This window comes from Phodopus roborovskii, unplaced genomic scaffold, assembly GCF_943737965.1.
Source record: "Phodopus roborovskii unplaced genomic scaffold, PHOROB, whole genome shotgun sequence".
NCBI lineage: Eukaryota > Metazoa > Chordata > Mammalia > Rodentia > Cricetidae > Phodopus > Phodopus roborovskii.
In genome coordinates, this window is record NW_026126413.1 from 15,660,083 (window position 1) to 15,672,971 (window position 12,889).

Genomic DNA, 12,889 nt, shown 5'->3' on the forward strand with positions numbered 1-12,889 from the left:
CCCTAGTGCTGGGAATAAAGGTGTGTGATCCCAGGTGCTGAGATCAAAGGTATGATCTCACTCTTGTGTAGGCCTTGAATTCATGAGAGATCCATCCGTCTGTCTCCCGAGTCCTGGGATTAAAGGTGTGTGCCACCACCGCTTAGCTTCTACTGCTAACTAGTGTGGCTGGCTTTGCTTTCTGACACTTCAGGCAGTCTTCATTTGATCATAAATAATACATCACCGCACTGCAGACACTTTGAAGACAGTTCAGAGGCTTAGAAGGGGGAAACACAAGGCTCACCACACTTCCAGGCATCATGATCCAGGTGTCTGCCCACATGACAAATGTCAACACAAACACCTGTACCCAGATGTTGACAGTCACTTTATTCCTAATTACCATGAAATAGAAGTAACCATGAAGGCTTTCAATAGACGTGGTCCATCCTTGAGATGCAATTGTATTCGATGGTAAGGAGAAATGAGCTGGAGACTGAGTAGGCTCTGGACGGTGGGCTCCTGAACCCCCAGCCAGGGCAATACTCTCTACCACGATGATAATGGCAGCCAGACTGGCACCAACTGAGGTCACGGTGGCTCATGGCTATGACTTCAACACCATTTCTATCTCCACTGCAGGGTACCAGATCAAAGCAGTTCTGTAAAACCAGGCCTTCATCCTTCCCTCTTGGTCAAGGTGATGGGCAAAGTGTTCTTTAGGCAGCTGAAGGCCCTGGCGATGGAACGGGCTGGTACGCTGTCAGTGAGACTTGTCTGTCCTTCTCTGTCTTTTGAGGTGACTCCATCGTGTTATTTACTCCATCACTCCATCATGCTATTCACTCTTCTCCCCTTCTCAGATGTTCCCACTGGCTGGATGAGGACAATATGGACCTTATAGAAAGCAGCCCCAATATCTCCTGCCATGTCACCTCCCTAATATTCCTCCTGGGGATTCTGGATGACTTCTTCCTTGTCACTCAGAGGCATCACAGCATCCTTACCCACGCAGCCTCCATACAGCTGGTGTTTGGCTTTGAGGACTCAATTCTGATGACCGTTGTGCTTGTCATCTTCATCAAGTGTGTGATGCACTCCATGAGCCTCCAGAACAAGGACACCTGGAACAATAAGGCCACATGTAGGTGACACACAGACGTGTTCATAGGCACCATCAAGGTCTTGCTACACATGGTCTTCATGGCTACCATGACCACATTTTCCAACTCTATGCCATCTGGCCAATGTACCTGCTCATGAGGTGGTTAAATAAAGCTCTGGAAGGTACTATCATGTCATGCTAAACCACCTACACATGAATACACTGTACCCAGATTCCACCCTTGGGGAACTCCAAGAGAATGGGCAGTAACCACATCGTCTGCTGAAAAGAGATGGTGATCAATGTCAAGAGGTTACCCTGAATCATGTCTTCCATTCCAGCTGCAGGTACTCCTGCCTACCTTCTGTATGGATGTCCTGTGTGCATCACTAACACCGATGCATCCGAAGTCTGTCAACAAGGGCCACCCCTACCCCCACCACTGCTACCCTATCCCCCCACCATTCCCTACATCCCCTTCCCTCCTTCCGTTGCCTCTAGGCATGTTCCCACTGCAGGCTACTGTGGGCCTCTTTCTACCTGTCCTGCCTCCTGTAAGCTCAGGAGAGGTTGTGACCCCTCCATCTACTGGTGCATGAACCCTTTCTCAACCTGGTGGGATATCCACCACCACAGCAGCTGGTGGCGGCAGCTCTGGCCCTGGCTCAGATGCCGGGCCCGCCCCCGCCTTCTTACCTAGATGTACACACCCCTGACCATCCACGGCTGTCCACCCAGGCCAGCGTCGCATGCAGCTTTTGCTGGGCTGACACGGAGGAACTGAAGGCACTGGAAAATGGCAAATGCTGGCACCTGGGGAGCAGAGCTTGTACAAGATCCACACACTGCCAGAAGATGCCATTCCGCAAGTCAAGCAGTACTTCATTGTGCCAGCCTCCTTGACTCTCCCCCAGGCTGGCTACGTCAGCCAAACCCACTGCCGAGACTTCCTCCACAGTGCTCATGGCTGCCTACTCCACAAATGTCACCAAGCCTGAAGCCACCAACCTAGCCCCAGGAGACAAAGCACCAGCCCCTGAAACTAAAAGACCTTAAGCTCCTGTCAGCGGGCACTGCCAAAGAGCTGGCTGAGGGTGAACCTGACACTTCAGAGTTCCACAGGTGCCGCCTGGAAAAAGCTGGGGTCCTTTGTCGCCGCCCTCTGAGACCGCCCCTGTCCCCAGTCTCTTGAACAGCCCCTGGCTGGAACATGTCCTGGCACCAACTCCCAGCTCCCTTCTTATCAGCACCAGGAATGGCAGCCCTGGCCATGAGAAAGAAACAGCATCAGCAGGGAGGCTGAGTGGGGGCCTCTGGGCTCCCAGGTGACTTTACAACCTCAGCATCCATGGCAGCCATGAGGATGTCAGTCCATTCTGTCCTTCCTCTCCGTCCCTTCTACCCTTGACAGTGGTTCTGCAGGGCCCCGGAAGTAGAGCCAAGCCTCTGAGGAAGCCCCCGTTCGAGTTACATTCTGTTGCTGTGACAAAACACTCTGACCAGAAGCAATGTGGAGAAGAAGGGGGTTATTTCAGGTTCTTGTCCGTCACTGAGGTTATCTGTCCGTCAGCGCAGAGTCTCAGGCAGGAACCTGAGGCAGAAGCCATAGGGCAATCGCTCACTCACAGACTACTGCTTAGCTAGCTTTCCTTAAGAGATTAAAATTAAAGATTTTTTACCTTTATTTATGGGAAGGGTGCACACATGTGTGTGCACCATGTGTGTACAGGTGTCCATAATGTCAGAAAGGATCACTGAATCCACTCAAACTGGGTCCCAGGCAGTTGTGAGCCAACTGATGTGGGTGCTGGGAACTAAACTCTGTTGCAAAAGCAACAAGTGCTCTCATGCACTGAGCCACCTCTCCAGCTCTTAGCCAGCTCTGTCATACAGCGCAGGACCCGTTTTCTAGGACTGGTGCTTCCTATACTAGGCTGGGCCCTCCTATGTCAACTAATAATAAATAAGACAGTCTCCCACAGACCAAGCTGACCCAGGCAGTCCCTCAGCTAAGACTCCCTTCTCAGATGACTAAGCTATGTCGAGTTGACAGTTAAAAGTGAACCAGGACACCCGGGTCCCCATCATTTCTGACAGAGGGGGAAAGGAAAAAGGAAGAAATGAGTTATCACACAATGAGAACACAGAGGACTCTTGTGTGTATTTGAAGTGCAAGATGCTGGTCTAAAGAAGCCCCCTGCGGGATGGCCCCAACGAAAAGATATTCCGGAAGAGACTAGAGACAGTAAAAAGACCAGAGGTCACTGGGAGTCTTGGGGTAGGGAATAGGGTGATGAGTAGGGGCTCGGGGGCTTCCATGGTGGGGGAATTGTTCTGATAAGGTGTGGATAGCACTGGAAGAATCAACACAAGTCATGTGTCTGTCAAAGCCAATGGAACTTTAAACACAAAGTAGGGGTGGAGAGGGGAACGTGGGGCTCCCTGAACTTTGGGCATATTTTTATATACCTACGAATACTCTCAGAACAGTCTATTAATAAATATTTTTAAAGACTTGTGAGATGAGTCCTATCCCATTTCCCATGTGATCAAACAGGGGTTCCGGAGGGAAGGGAAGGGGGGAGGGGGAGAGAAAGGGAGGAAGGGAGGAGAGGAGAGGAGAGGGGAAGAGATGAGGAATGGGAAAGGGGAGGGGAGGGGAAGGGAGGAGAGGAGAAATAAATACAAACTAACTGAGCAGCGGACACCCCAGGAGCTATGCCAGGGCTGTATGTGATCTCAACCTCTTCTCTATAGGAGACAAGCCTCCATTCATCAGCCACACCCTCACTTAACACATTCTGTTCATTCTTGTACTTGTTTCTTTCTCTATCCAGTAACTTCCCCCCTCCCCCACTCACTCACTCACTCCACTCCTGGTTAAGTGGATGGTTAACATAAGAAACTGATGAACTATTTCCCCGAGTGATGGAACACTTTGCATTTCTACCAGCCATGCAGAAATGTATGGGTGCCAGGTGCCTCACCCCCTTGCCAGTGCGTGGTATGGTTAATATTGTGTTGTCTGTCAATCATTCTAAGGAGTGAGGTGTAGCATACCCTATTGCAGTTTTATTGTTCCAACATTTTCTTGAGTGACAATACTGAATGCATTTTCATTGGTTTACTCTATCTCTTTAATCTTTGATTATTAAAGACCCGTGGAGGGCCTGGACCCTCACGCCCCGACTCAGGAAAGGCGGCCCCCCAAATCACTCACGAGAAGCAGTCTTGATGCAAAAGCATGAGGTCTTTTATATTCCAGTGCACTGGGGTCCGCAGCCACACTCCACATGGGGTAGAGGACTGAGAACCCTGGGTACAGGGTTTAGACAGCTTTTATAGGGTTACAACAAAGCCTGCGCATTACAAACCAATCATCTCAATAGCATCCAGTGTGGACCAACCAATTTGAACTATCCAAGCCCGCGCTTAGCCCAGGAAGTCTGCTTTCCATAGGGCTCCTGGGTAGTGTGACAAGCCCACACTTAGCCCAGGGAGTCTGCTTTTGCTAGGGCTTCTGGGTAGTGTGGCACGGCTCATTTCCTGTTTTCATTCACTCACAGGTGCTGTCCGTAAATGGCCCTGTTGTAAACAGTCAAAAATGACCTTTTGCCTACTCACTGCTAGGGGGCAGAGTCTAGGGAGAATTAGGCTAAATTTTTCCATCCCTACAATTACACATCTATGTGTTTGTGCCTTCTGTGTGGTTGGGCACGTGGAGATCTGCATGTTTGAAGGAAGGCTCACCCCCATGCTGGGACATGTGAAGGGAGAAAGTGTGTGTTCCCGCTACGTGGCCTTAAGGGTGTCTAACCGCCGCCCCCAGCCCAATGGTGAACATAAAGCACATTCCCCTCCTCAACTCCACAGGCTCAGGACTTTCCCAGGAGCTGTTTGGAGTGGCTAAAGTCTGCAGACATGTGGAGCAATGTTCTCAGCTGTCATGTCCATGCAAGTCCACTGGGAAGCCCAGAGATGGAGTCAACTCTAAGCATCTTGGAGAGACTTAAGACTGTCTTTCTAACCAGCTCCCAGGTGAAGGATGCCATATCGGGAACGAGGGCCCAATGCAAAGGGTTTCAGGGTGAGCACCACATAGCAACCACCCCCGGAACTTTCCAGAAACACTAACTGCTGGGTCTGACACGGATATAACTTATCAGGAGCTACAGAGGTAAGCTCAGCAATCCACAGCTCCCCACACCCCTCCAGTGATTCTGAGGCAGGCAACACTGCAGAGTCACTCCTGGGGAAGATGAGGCTGGCTGTTCTCCTGACATGAGTGTCTGAGCATGCTCAGTGTGGAGAGCCCTCACTCACAACTACATGCCAGAGAAAAATCTGTACAAATCCTGGCTTTGTAGACACCACTTGCTGGCAGCCATGGTCAGCCCCCATTGAATTCCTTACATCACTGCCAATGGCCCTTGGGCCACATCTCCTTTGCAGACAAAGTTCCAAAGGCAGCAAAAACTGTCATGCTCTAAACACTGGAGAGAAGGGATTTTTATGTAAGAATTCCTCCTTTCACAAAATTATTCCAGGGTTCATGTGCCAGGGTGGTGGCTTCACACCACAAGGGTGCTGTCTACAAAGTCCATCTACAGAGGACTTTGAGGATGAGCACTTCATCCCGAAGCATCCAGCTTCCAGGTGCTGGCACCTTATCCATGGCAAACGGTAGAGCAAGAACAAACGATTCCTAGTTGCGCATCTGCAGTGCAAGGACCAAGTGGCTTTGTAGCAAACACGTGGTCTTAGGGAAGGTGAAAGGCATAAGCACCTCGGGAGACACGGAGCGTTATATGTCCAGGAATGGGAAGAAGATCAGCATTGGTGACTGCGGACAATGATTCTTTTGACTTCTGTGTACCTTACCCAATAGACCATTTCTCCTGCAGCCCAAGAGAGAGCCCCCGCCCCATCTGCTGCCAATACCCCAATACCAAACCTCTGCTCTCACAGAAGTTCTTTGGGTTCCCCTCCAAGTCTAGCTGGGTTGCAGAGTTAAGCTTATTGTTATGAAAAGCTAAATAAGAAAAAAAAAAAACTGTAAGACTGAGAAGTGTCTGGCTTTTCTGTCAGTTTAGCAGCTGCACATGAATCTACCGATATTTTAATTGTCGTCTGTGTCCCACAGCCAATGCTCTGCCAGCCACTCAAGCTGCAGCCCTGAGAACCTTCCAGTCCCATGGCCCCAGCTCTTCTTCGGGCACAAGATGTAGGTTTAAACTAACGCTCTAATGTTCTGTTTACCAACAAAGATTCAGAAGTCAGATGTGAGGGTCAAAGCCTGCCAGATCAGAGAAGGCAAGAAGCAACCAGCTGACCTTGCTGGAGACCCAGCAGGAGATGTGACTCTTCACTCCTTCCCAAACCAAAAGGGAGTACCAAACCCAAGCCCTCCCCACCTTTTCTCCGTTTGTCTTCTCTATACAAATTGCCAGCTTCTCTATTGCCAATTCCAGGCAACTAGCTACACACACACACACACACACACACACACACACACACACACACACACCCATTTTAAGGTAAACTTTATTTAACAGTCCTGGAGTGTCATCTTGCAGTCAAAATTCCTGCAACAAGTGTCAAAGTAAAATAAATAAATAAATAGGGACACAAGAACTGACTGGTGGGTGAGGTGTCTCAGTGAGAAATGACTTGGATTGTTTGATCCTCTGGCCCCACTTGGTAGGAAGAGATAATCGGCTCCCACGAGTTGTCCTCTGAACAGACAACACATGCATACACATGCACATGCACACACATAGAGACACAGGTACACATGTGCGCACTAAGGCACGAGTCTGAGAGCTGAGGCTGAAGCTTAGCATGCGTGAGGCCCTAGGTTCAGTCCCCAGGACTGCTGGGAAGAAGGAAAAAGAGAAATAGAAACATGTCTCCGGATCCACCTCCTGCCTGTGGGCACACTCTCCTGTTTTCCGGCCAGCTTTCCCTATGATAAAACGAGCGGTTCCTGAGAGACCCTGCCATGACTGCCCCTTACTTCCTGTCCTCTGCAGAGACAGGCTACTCCACCCTCTGCCTATGAGGTCCTAGACTATAAGCATTAATCCATCTCTTCAACTACCTGGTGAAGCCACATGGAAGCTGGCAAAGCCTGCTTAGCCCCAGCCCGATGTTTTGAGTAATGATTGGGGACTAGCCAGGGGTTAAATCACTATGAAAAGGAAGGAAAAGGCCATGGATCTCAGGCTGCTCTGTCCAGGACCTTCCTACTACAGCTGAAAACACTTAGAAAAGACAGCCTTGTCCTCTGGTCCACCCCCCCCCCACCCTCACTGCCTCCCAGGGCCAGGAGACTTGTACCAATATGCACTGTCCTGACCTGTTATGCCCACAGTGAAACTATGCAGCCCTGGCCCTCACCACACTGGATGCTCCGACAGCACCACAGCTCCTAAGGCTATGAACACCCTGATGACTCTGCCCTACATCACACCCGAGCAGCCACCTGCACTCTTCCACACCTGCCTTGAATCCTCCAGGTTCCTTCCCAGCCCACAAATGTGTAGACGTTGTTCTGTGCAAGCCACGGTGGTGACTGTTTAGCTTGCTTCTAGATGGATAACAAATGATATAATTCTAATATACTCCACTCATCCAACAAGCAAGCACGTACAAGTAATACCTAGAGTTCCCAGAACTGTGGGAATATTCACTGTATGAGATGACTGGGGGAGGGGGAGGGAGGGAGGTCATCTCAGTATTCAAGCACACCGCAGAAGGCTTTTCAAGCACTAACTTCTGCAGCATTCGCCTGTCACCTAATCTGGACGTCCATCCAGGCGTTAAATGGAGTTGGAGGTCTTTTAACCTAAAGCCATCCGCCACACCATTCATTATACCTAGAAACCAAACACAAAGCAGGGCTTAATAAATATTTGTCATGGGCAATGAAGACTTCTGTCTGAATGCCTCAGAGGTCACCAGGACAATTGCAGTTTTCGCCTCTCCAGAGATAGTGGGCACTGCTGTGCCTCTCTCTCTCTCTCTCTCTCTCTCTCTCTCTCTCTCTCTCTCCCCTCTTTCTCCCCTCCCCCTCCCCCTCCCCCTCCCCCTCTCCGCCTGGTAGGACGCCTGGCCTCTGGCTTAATGAAGAAAGTGAAGGCAGGACGCATGAGCAGCCCACTCTTGTTAGCGATTATTGTTGTCTGCTGTTTGTATCGGAAAATTGTGTGCTTGAGTGAAGGCCTGTGCCCCTGCAGAATAAAACCAGGTGTGACGAGTGACTGACCCCTTAACAGTCAGCCTCAGGTGGCAGTAGTCATTCACGCCAACGGTGAGGGTTTGCTGGTCAGACATTCTGAGCAGCTAGCAAAATGTTAGTAATTTTGGTTTATCTATTTGTATAAATGCTGTTTTCCAAATTTAAAAAAAAAAGATGCATAACCTAGAGCAGTGGGGGGTACGGGGAGGGGAGGCAAGAGAAGGGGGGGCTGGGGTTTGTATGTAAGTGAAAAAATTTAAATAAAAAAGACCCCTTTAAAAACATAAGAATTGGAGGGATCTACATTCATATGACATCGTAATTCATTGCTGTACCTTTGCTGCTATGCCTTACATCTTACAAACAGCATCACAGGATCCAAACTTCTCTTTTGCAAAAAGCAAGCACACTTATATGCGAACGTATATGTGTACATCTTTTTATGTACCAGCTCCTCAGTATCCTTGGGGATTGGTTCCAGGGCCTTTGAAGGAAACCCCTTCATATAAAATGACACAGTATTTGTATACAGCCTGCATACATACTCCACATACAAATCAGCTCTATATTATGTGTGATAACTGTGTAAATAGTTGTAGACTGTATTGCTTATGGAATAATGACAAAAGTAGTTTGGGCAGGTTCCACATGAACGCATTTTTTTCTGCATTTTTTTTTTAAGTGCTTCAGGTCAAAGCCAGGGTTTCTCTCATACTCTGCCACTTGGCTACAGACTACAGACATGCCCTAAGCACTTTCAAAATGAGATGAGTAGGATCTACAAATGCAGAAACCCATGGCTGTAGAGGTGTGTGTGTGTGTGTGTGTGTGTGTACGACAGCATATCTAAACATGACTGTCAAAAAATATAAGCCAATGAGTGTTTCTCTCTACAAAAAGATTGTAAATTGCCTTTATGTAATTCTTTATACTTCTCTAGCTTAAAAATAGAGTGGGGGCTGAGGAGATGGCTCCATTGGTAAAATAATTGCCACGCAGAACCAGGCCATGAGTTCAACCCCTAGCACCATGTAAAATGTTAGGCATGATTGTAATCCAGTGAATCCAGTGCTTAGGAAACAGAGGCAGAGGAATCCTGGAGTCCACTGGCCAACCAGCATAACCTACCTGGAGAGTTCTAGGCCAGTGAAAGACTCTGCCTCAAAAGACAAGGTAAATGGCTCCTGAGGAACTCATCCAAAGCAAACCTCTGGCACACACACATACATACACACACACACACAATAGATAATATAGGCATAAACTACCTTTTCGATTAAAATTATCAAGTTTAAAATGCAATGTAAAACAAAACAAATCTGAACAATGGGGATGTAAGCTTTTTGCCCTTGATGAGTTTGCTTCTATTAATTTTCTCTAAAAGAAAATGTAATCTAATCTCCAGAAAATTCATTTCTTCATTTACCCATTCACTCAGCCAGGCAGTATTTGCAGAGCGATAAATTAAATATTGAAGTGTCCTCCTGCATCGAGACTCTGCCCTTCTGGATCACAGAGAGAATTGAAAGAGCTACAGTTATTGCTTGTGTCATGCTAATAAACTGGAGCATTAACCTGAGGGCACAGTAAAAATAAAGTGCAAGATACTAGGGAAGATATTAAATATGAAATTTGGGTAAAACCTGAGTGCATCTTGAATTTGCTTCTGTGAATACCACCAGCATAAATTCACTGTGTCAGATTTTTAAAGCTGAGATGGACACGTATGCTTCCTGGCCACCTGCTTCTTCCCTGGCCCTTCAAATCTGTGAGAGCCATGCCAGTGAGAGAGTTTTATTCAAATAATTACATGGTACAAATTGTAAAGCCATGCTGGAGCCTTTGAAAATTCCACAATCATTAAAGTCCTATTTTTAAAAGACCTCATTACTCTTTCTTTTCATTCAACCAAAATAATATTGAAGTGTGTAGTTTCTTCTGTAAATAATAACATTCTAATCTGGCATCCCTCAATCAGTGGCAAAACATACAGAGGCAGCTATCATATGTATGGGAGACTGATGATGGCCCATGGAAGGCATCTACGTTATAGTGCCTAGACATGGTTTGTTCCCTCTCAAGACAAAGTTACAAATGTGATTACACATAAGGGTCTTCAAATCAGGAGATGATCATGGTCATCCACAGGGGCCCAGCATAATCACGAAGGTCTTGATAAGAAAAAATGCCAGTGAGGAGAGTTGGGGAGAGAGTTGAAGATGCTATGCTATCATTATGTTCCTAGAAGAAGGTTTCATGGACCAATGAATGCAAAACACAATGGGAACAGACTCCCTTAGAGCCTCCAGTGGAGATGGAGCCCAGGCCAACTGATAACCAGAACCAACAGGGAGTAAATCCACGTTCTATTCAGACACTAAACTCTTGGTAGTTTGTTACAGTAAATATATATACATATGCATATGTATTTATATAGCTATACTACATGCATTTAAATTATATACATACATATGTACAATACATATGTATTTAGACTACTGCTGAGACAGGATCTAGAGCTCAGCCCAAAAGAAAGTACAGACCACATCTGTACCTTTCTGCCACCATCTACCCCTTAAGCAACCAAACCACAAATTCTCCAGTATTTCATGGGTTCCTTGTAACACATCAGGCAACAGCTTTACAGGAAGCTGCTGAAGTAGGGGTCCAGGTGGCCGAACTCCCTGTCCTCATATAGCCCCTTGGCCTAGCCATGAACTGGGTGTCACTGAGCATGCTTAAAGAGATCACAGGGATGCTATGAGTGTCCGTCCTTCAGAGTCCACCTGAGGCTGCCTGAGTGTTCTACCTCTGCAGGCCCTGCTCAACCTCCTTAAAGACCGAGAGGAACAATGCCATACAGCGCACATGTGCCATCTGTCACTCAGCCTACCCGTGACAAACTGCTGGAGAGCTCTGGCTTCTAAGGCCTCTGTCCTCAAGTCGGGTACTCACTTCCAGCTTCTCATCTGAGCCCCTTCAGTGTAAAAAGGGGTGTCCAACCTTTTTACACAGCAACACAACAGTGTGATCCACAAATACGTGGGGCCACATCATAGCTGTTCTAGCTTGATTCCTGTTGCTGGAGTCAAACAATCTGACCGAAAACAACTTGAGAAGGCAAGCTTTTGTTTGGCTTACACTGCCAGATCGAAGTCCATCACAGAGGGAAATCAGGGCATGGACTCAAGCAGGAGTTTGAAGTAGAAACCATTGGGGAACACTGCTTTCTGTCTTGCTTAGCTAGAGGTCTTATACAGCTTAAGACTACCTACCCAAGCAACGGTGTCACCCATGGGCTGGGCCCACCCACAGAATAATCCAGATGATTCCCAGAAGACATGCCCACAGGCCAACCTCGTCAACGTGGCTAGACAATTCTGAGACTCAGTCTGCCGCCCCATCCTCAATGAAGGCTGTCTCTGAGACCCTGTTCCTGTCTCAAATACCTCTCATGAGTCCTGGAATTAAAGGCAGGTGGTCCCAAGTGCTGAGATCATCTGTGTGTGAGCTGTTTCTCTTTAGGACTGGATATATTTTGTATAGCTCAGTGTGGCCTTGAACTAACAGAGATGGCTCTACCTCTTAACCCTGAGTCCTGGGTTTAAAGGTGTGTACCACACTTCCTGATCTCTATATCTTGAGGCTGGCTTTGCTTTCCGAATACTCAGGCAAGCTTTAATAAATCATAAATAATGTATCACCACCCTTACTCTGTGAACTGCTGTGAGCCGGCTGGCTGGGTGGCTGACCCCCAAAGTCCTCTCCTTGTTCTCCTTTTCCTCGCGGCTCCTTCTATTTATAGCCTCTGCCTGCCAGCCCCACCCACCCTTGCTCCTGCCTCGTCATTGGCCGTTCAGCTCTTTATGGGGTCACCAGGTGTGTTAGACAGGCACAGGAACACAGCTTCACAGAGTTAAACAAATGCAGCGTAAACAAAAGCCACACACCTGAAAATAATATTCCCCAACACCACTGGTCCCGTTATTCCAGTACTTGGCAAAAAAAATGCCAATAGAACTCTCTCCTCTTAAGGGAGCTGTTTATTTCAAAACACAGAAATAGCTTTATACTTCCCTGTTCTGTAAGAAGGCCTGAGTTAATTGTATTTTGCTTTTGCTTTAGTGCTTGTGGTGATTTGTATGAAAATGGCCCCTATGGGCTCATAGATTTGCATGCTTAGTCCCCATTGGGTGAACTGTTTGGAAAGGATTAGAAGGTGTGGCCTGGTTAGTGGAAGTGTGTCCCTGAGGGGGCAGCTTTGTGGTTTCGGCAGCCTTTGCCAGCCCCCCAGCGTCTCTCTCCTTCTCTAGTTGTTGCCTGTGGATCAGGATGTAAAACTCTCAGCTACGATAGCTCCATACCATGCCTGTCTGCTTCCACCGTGATGATAATGGCTAACCCTCTAAGCGAGCCCCCAGTTTGACGCTTTCTTTTATAAGGCTTGCCTTGGTTGTGGTGTCTTTTCGAAGCAATAAGACAGTGACAGAGACAGTGTCTTTTATGGTCATTGTCGATATGGCGGACGCTTAATCTGGTTCTCAAGTGACAGAGACAAGCAT

General features: G+C 47.8%; 1 pseudogene; it reads left to right on the forward strand.

The window, feature by feature from the left end:
• The first annotated feature begins 539 nt into the window (after positions 1 to 539).
• LOC127221022 (E3 ubiquitin-protein ligase synoviolin-like) lies at positions 540 to 2,143 on the forward strand (annotated as a pseudogene).
• The last annotated feature ends 10,746 nt before the right edge of the window (positions 2,144 to 12,889 follow it).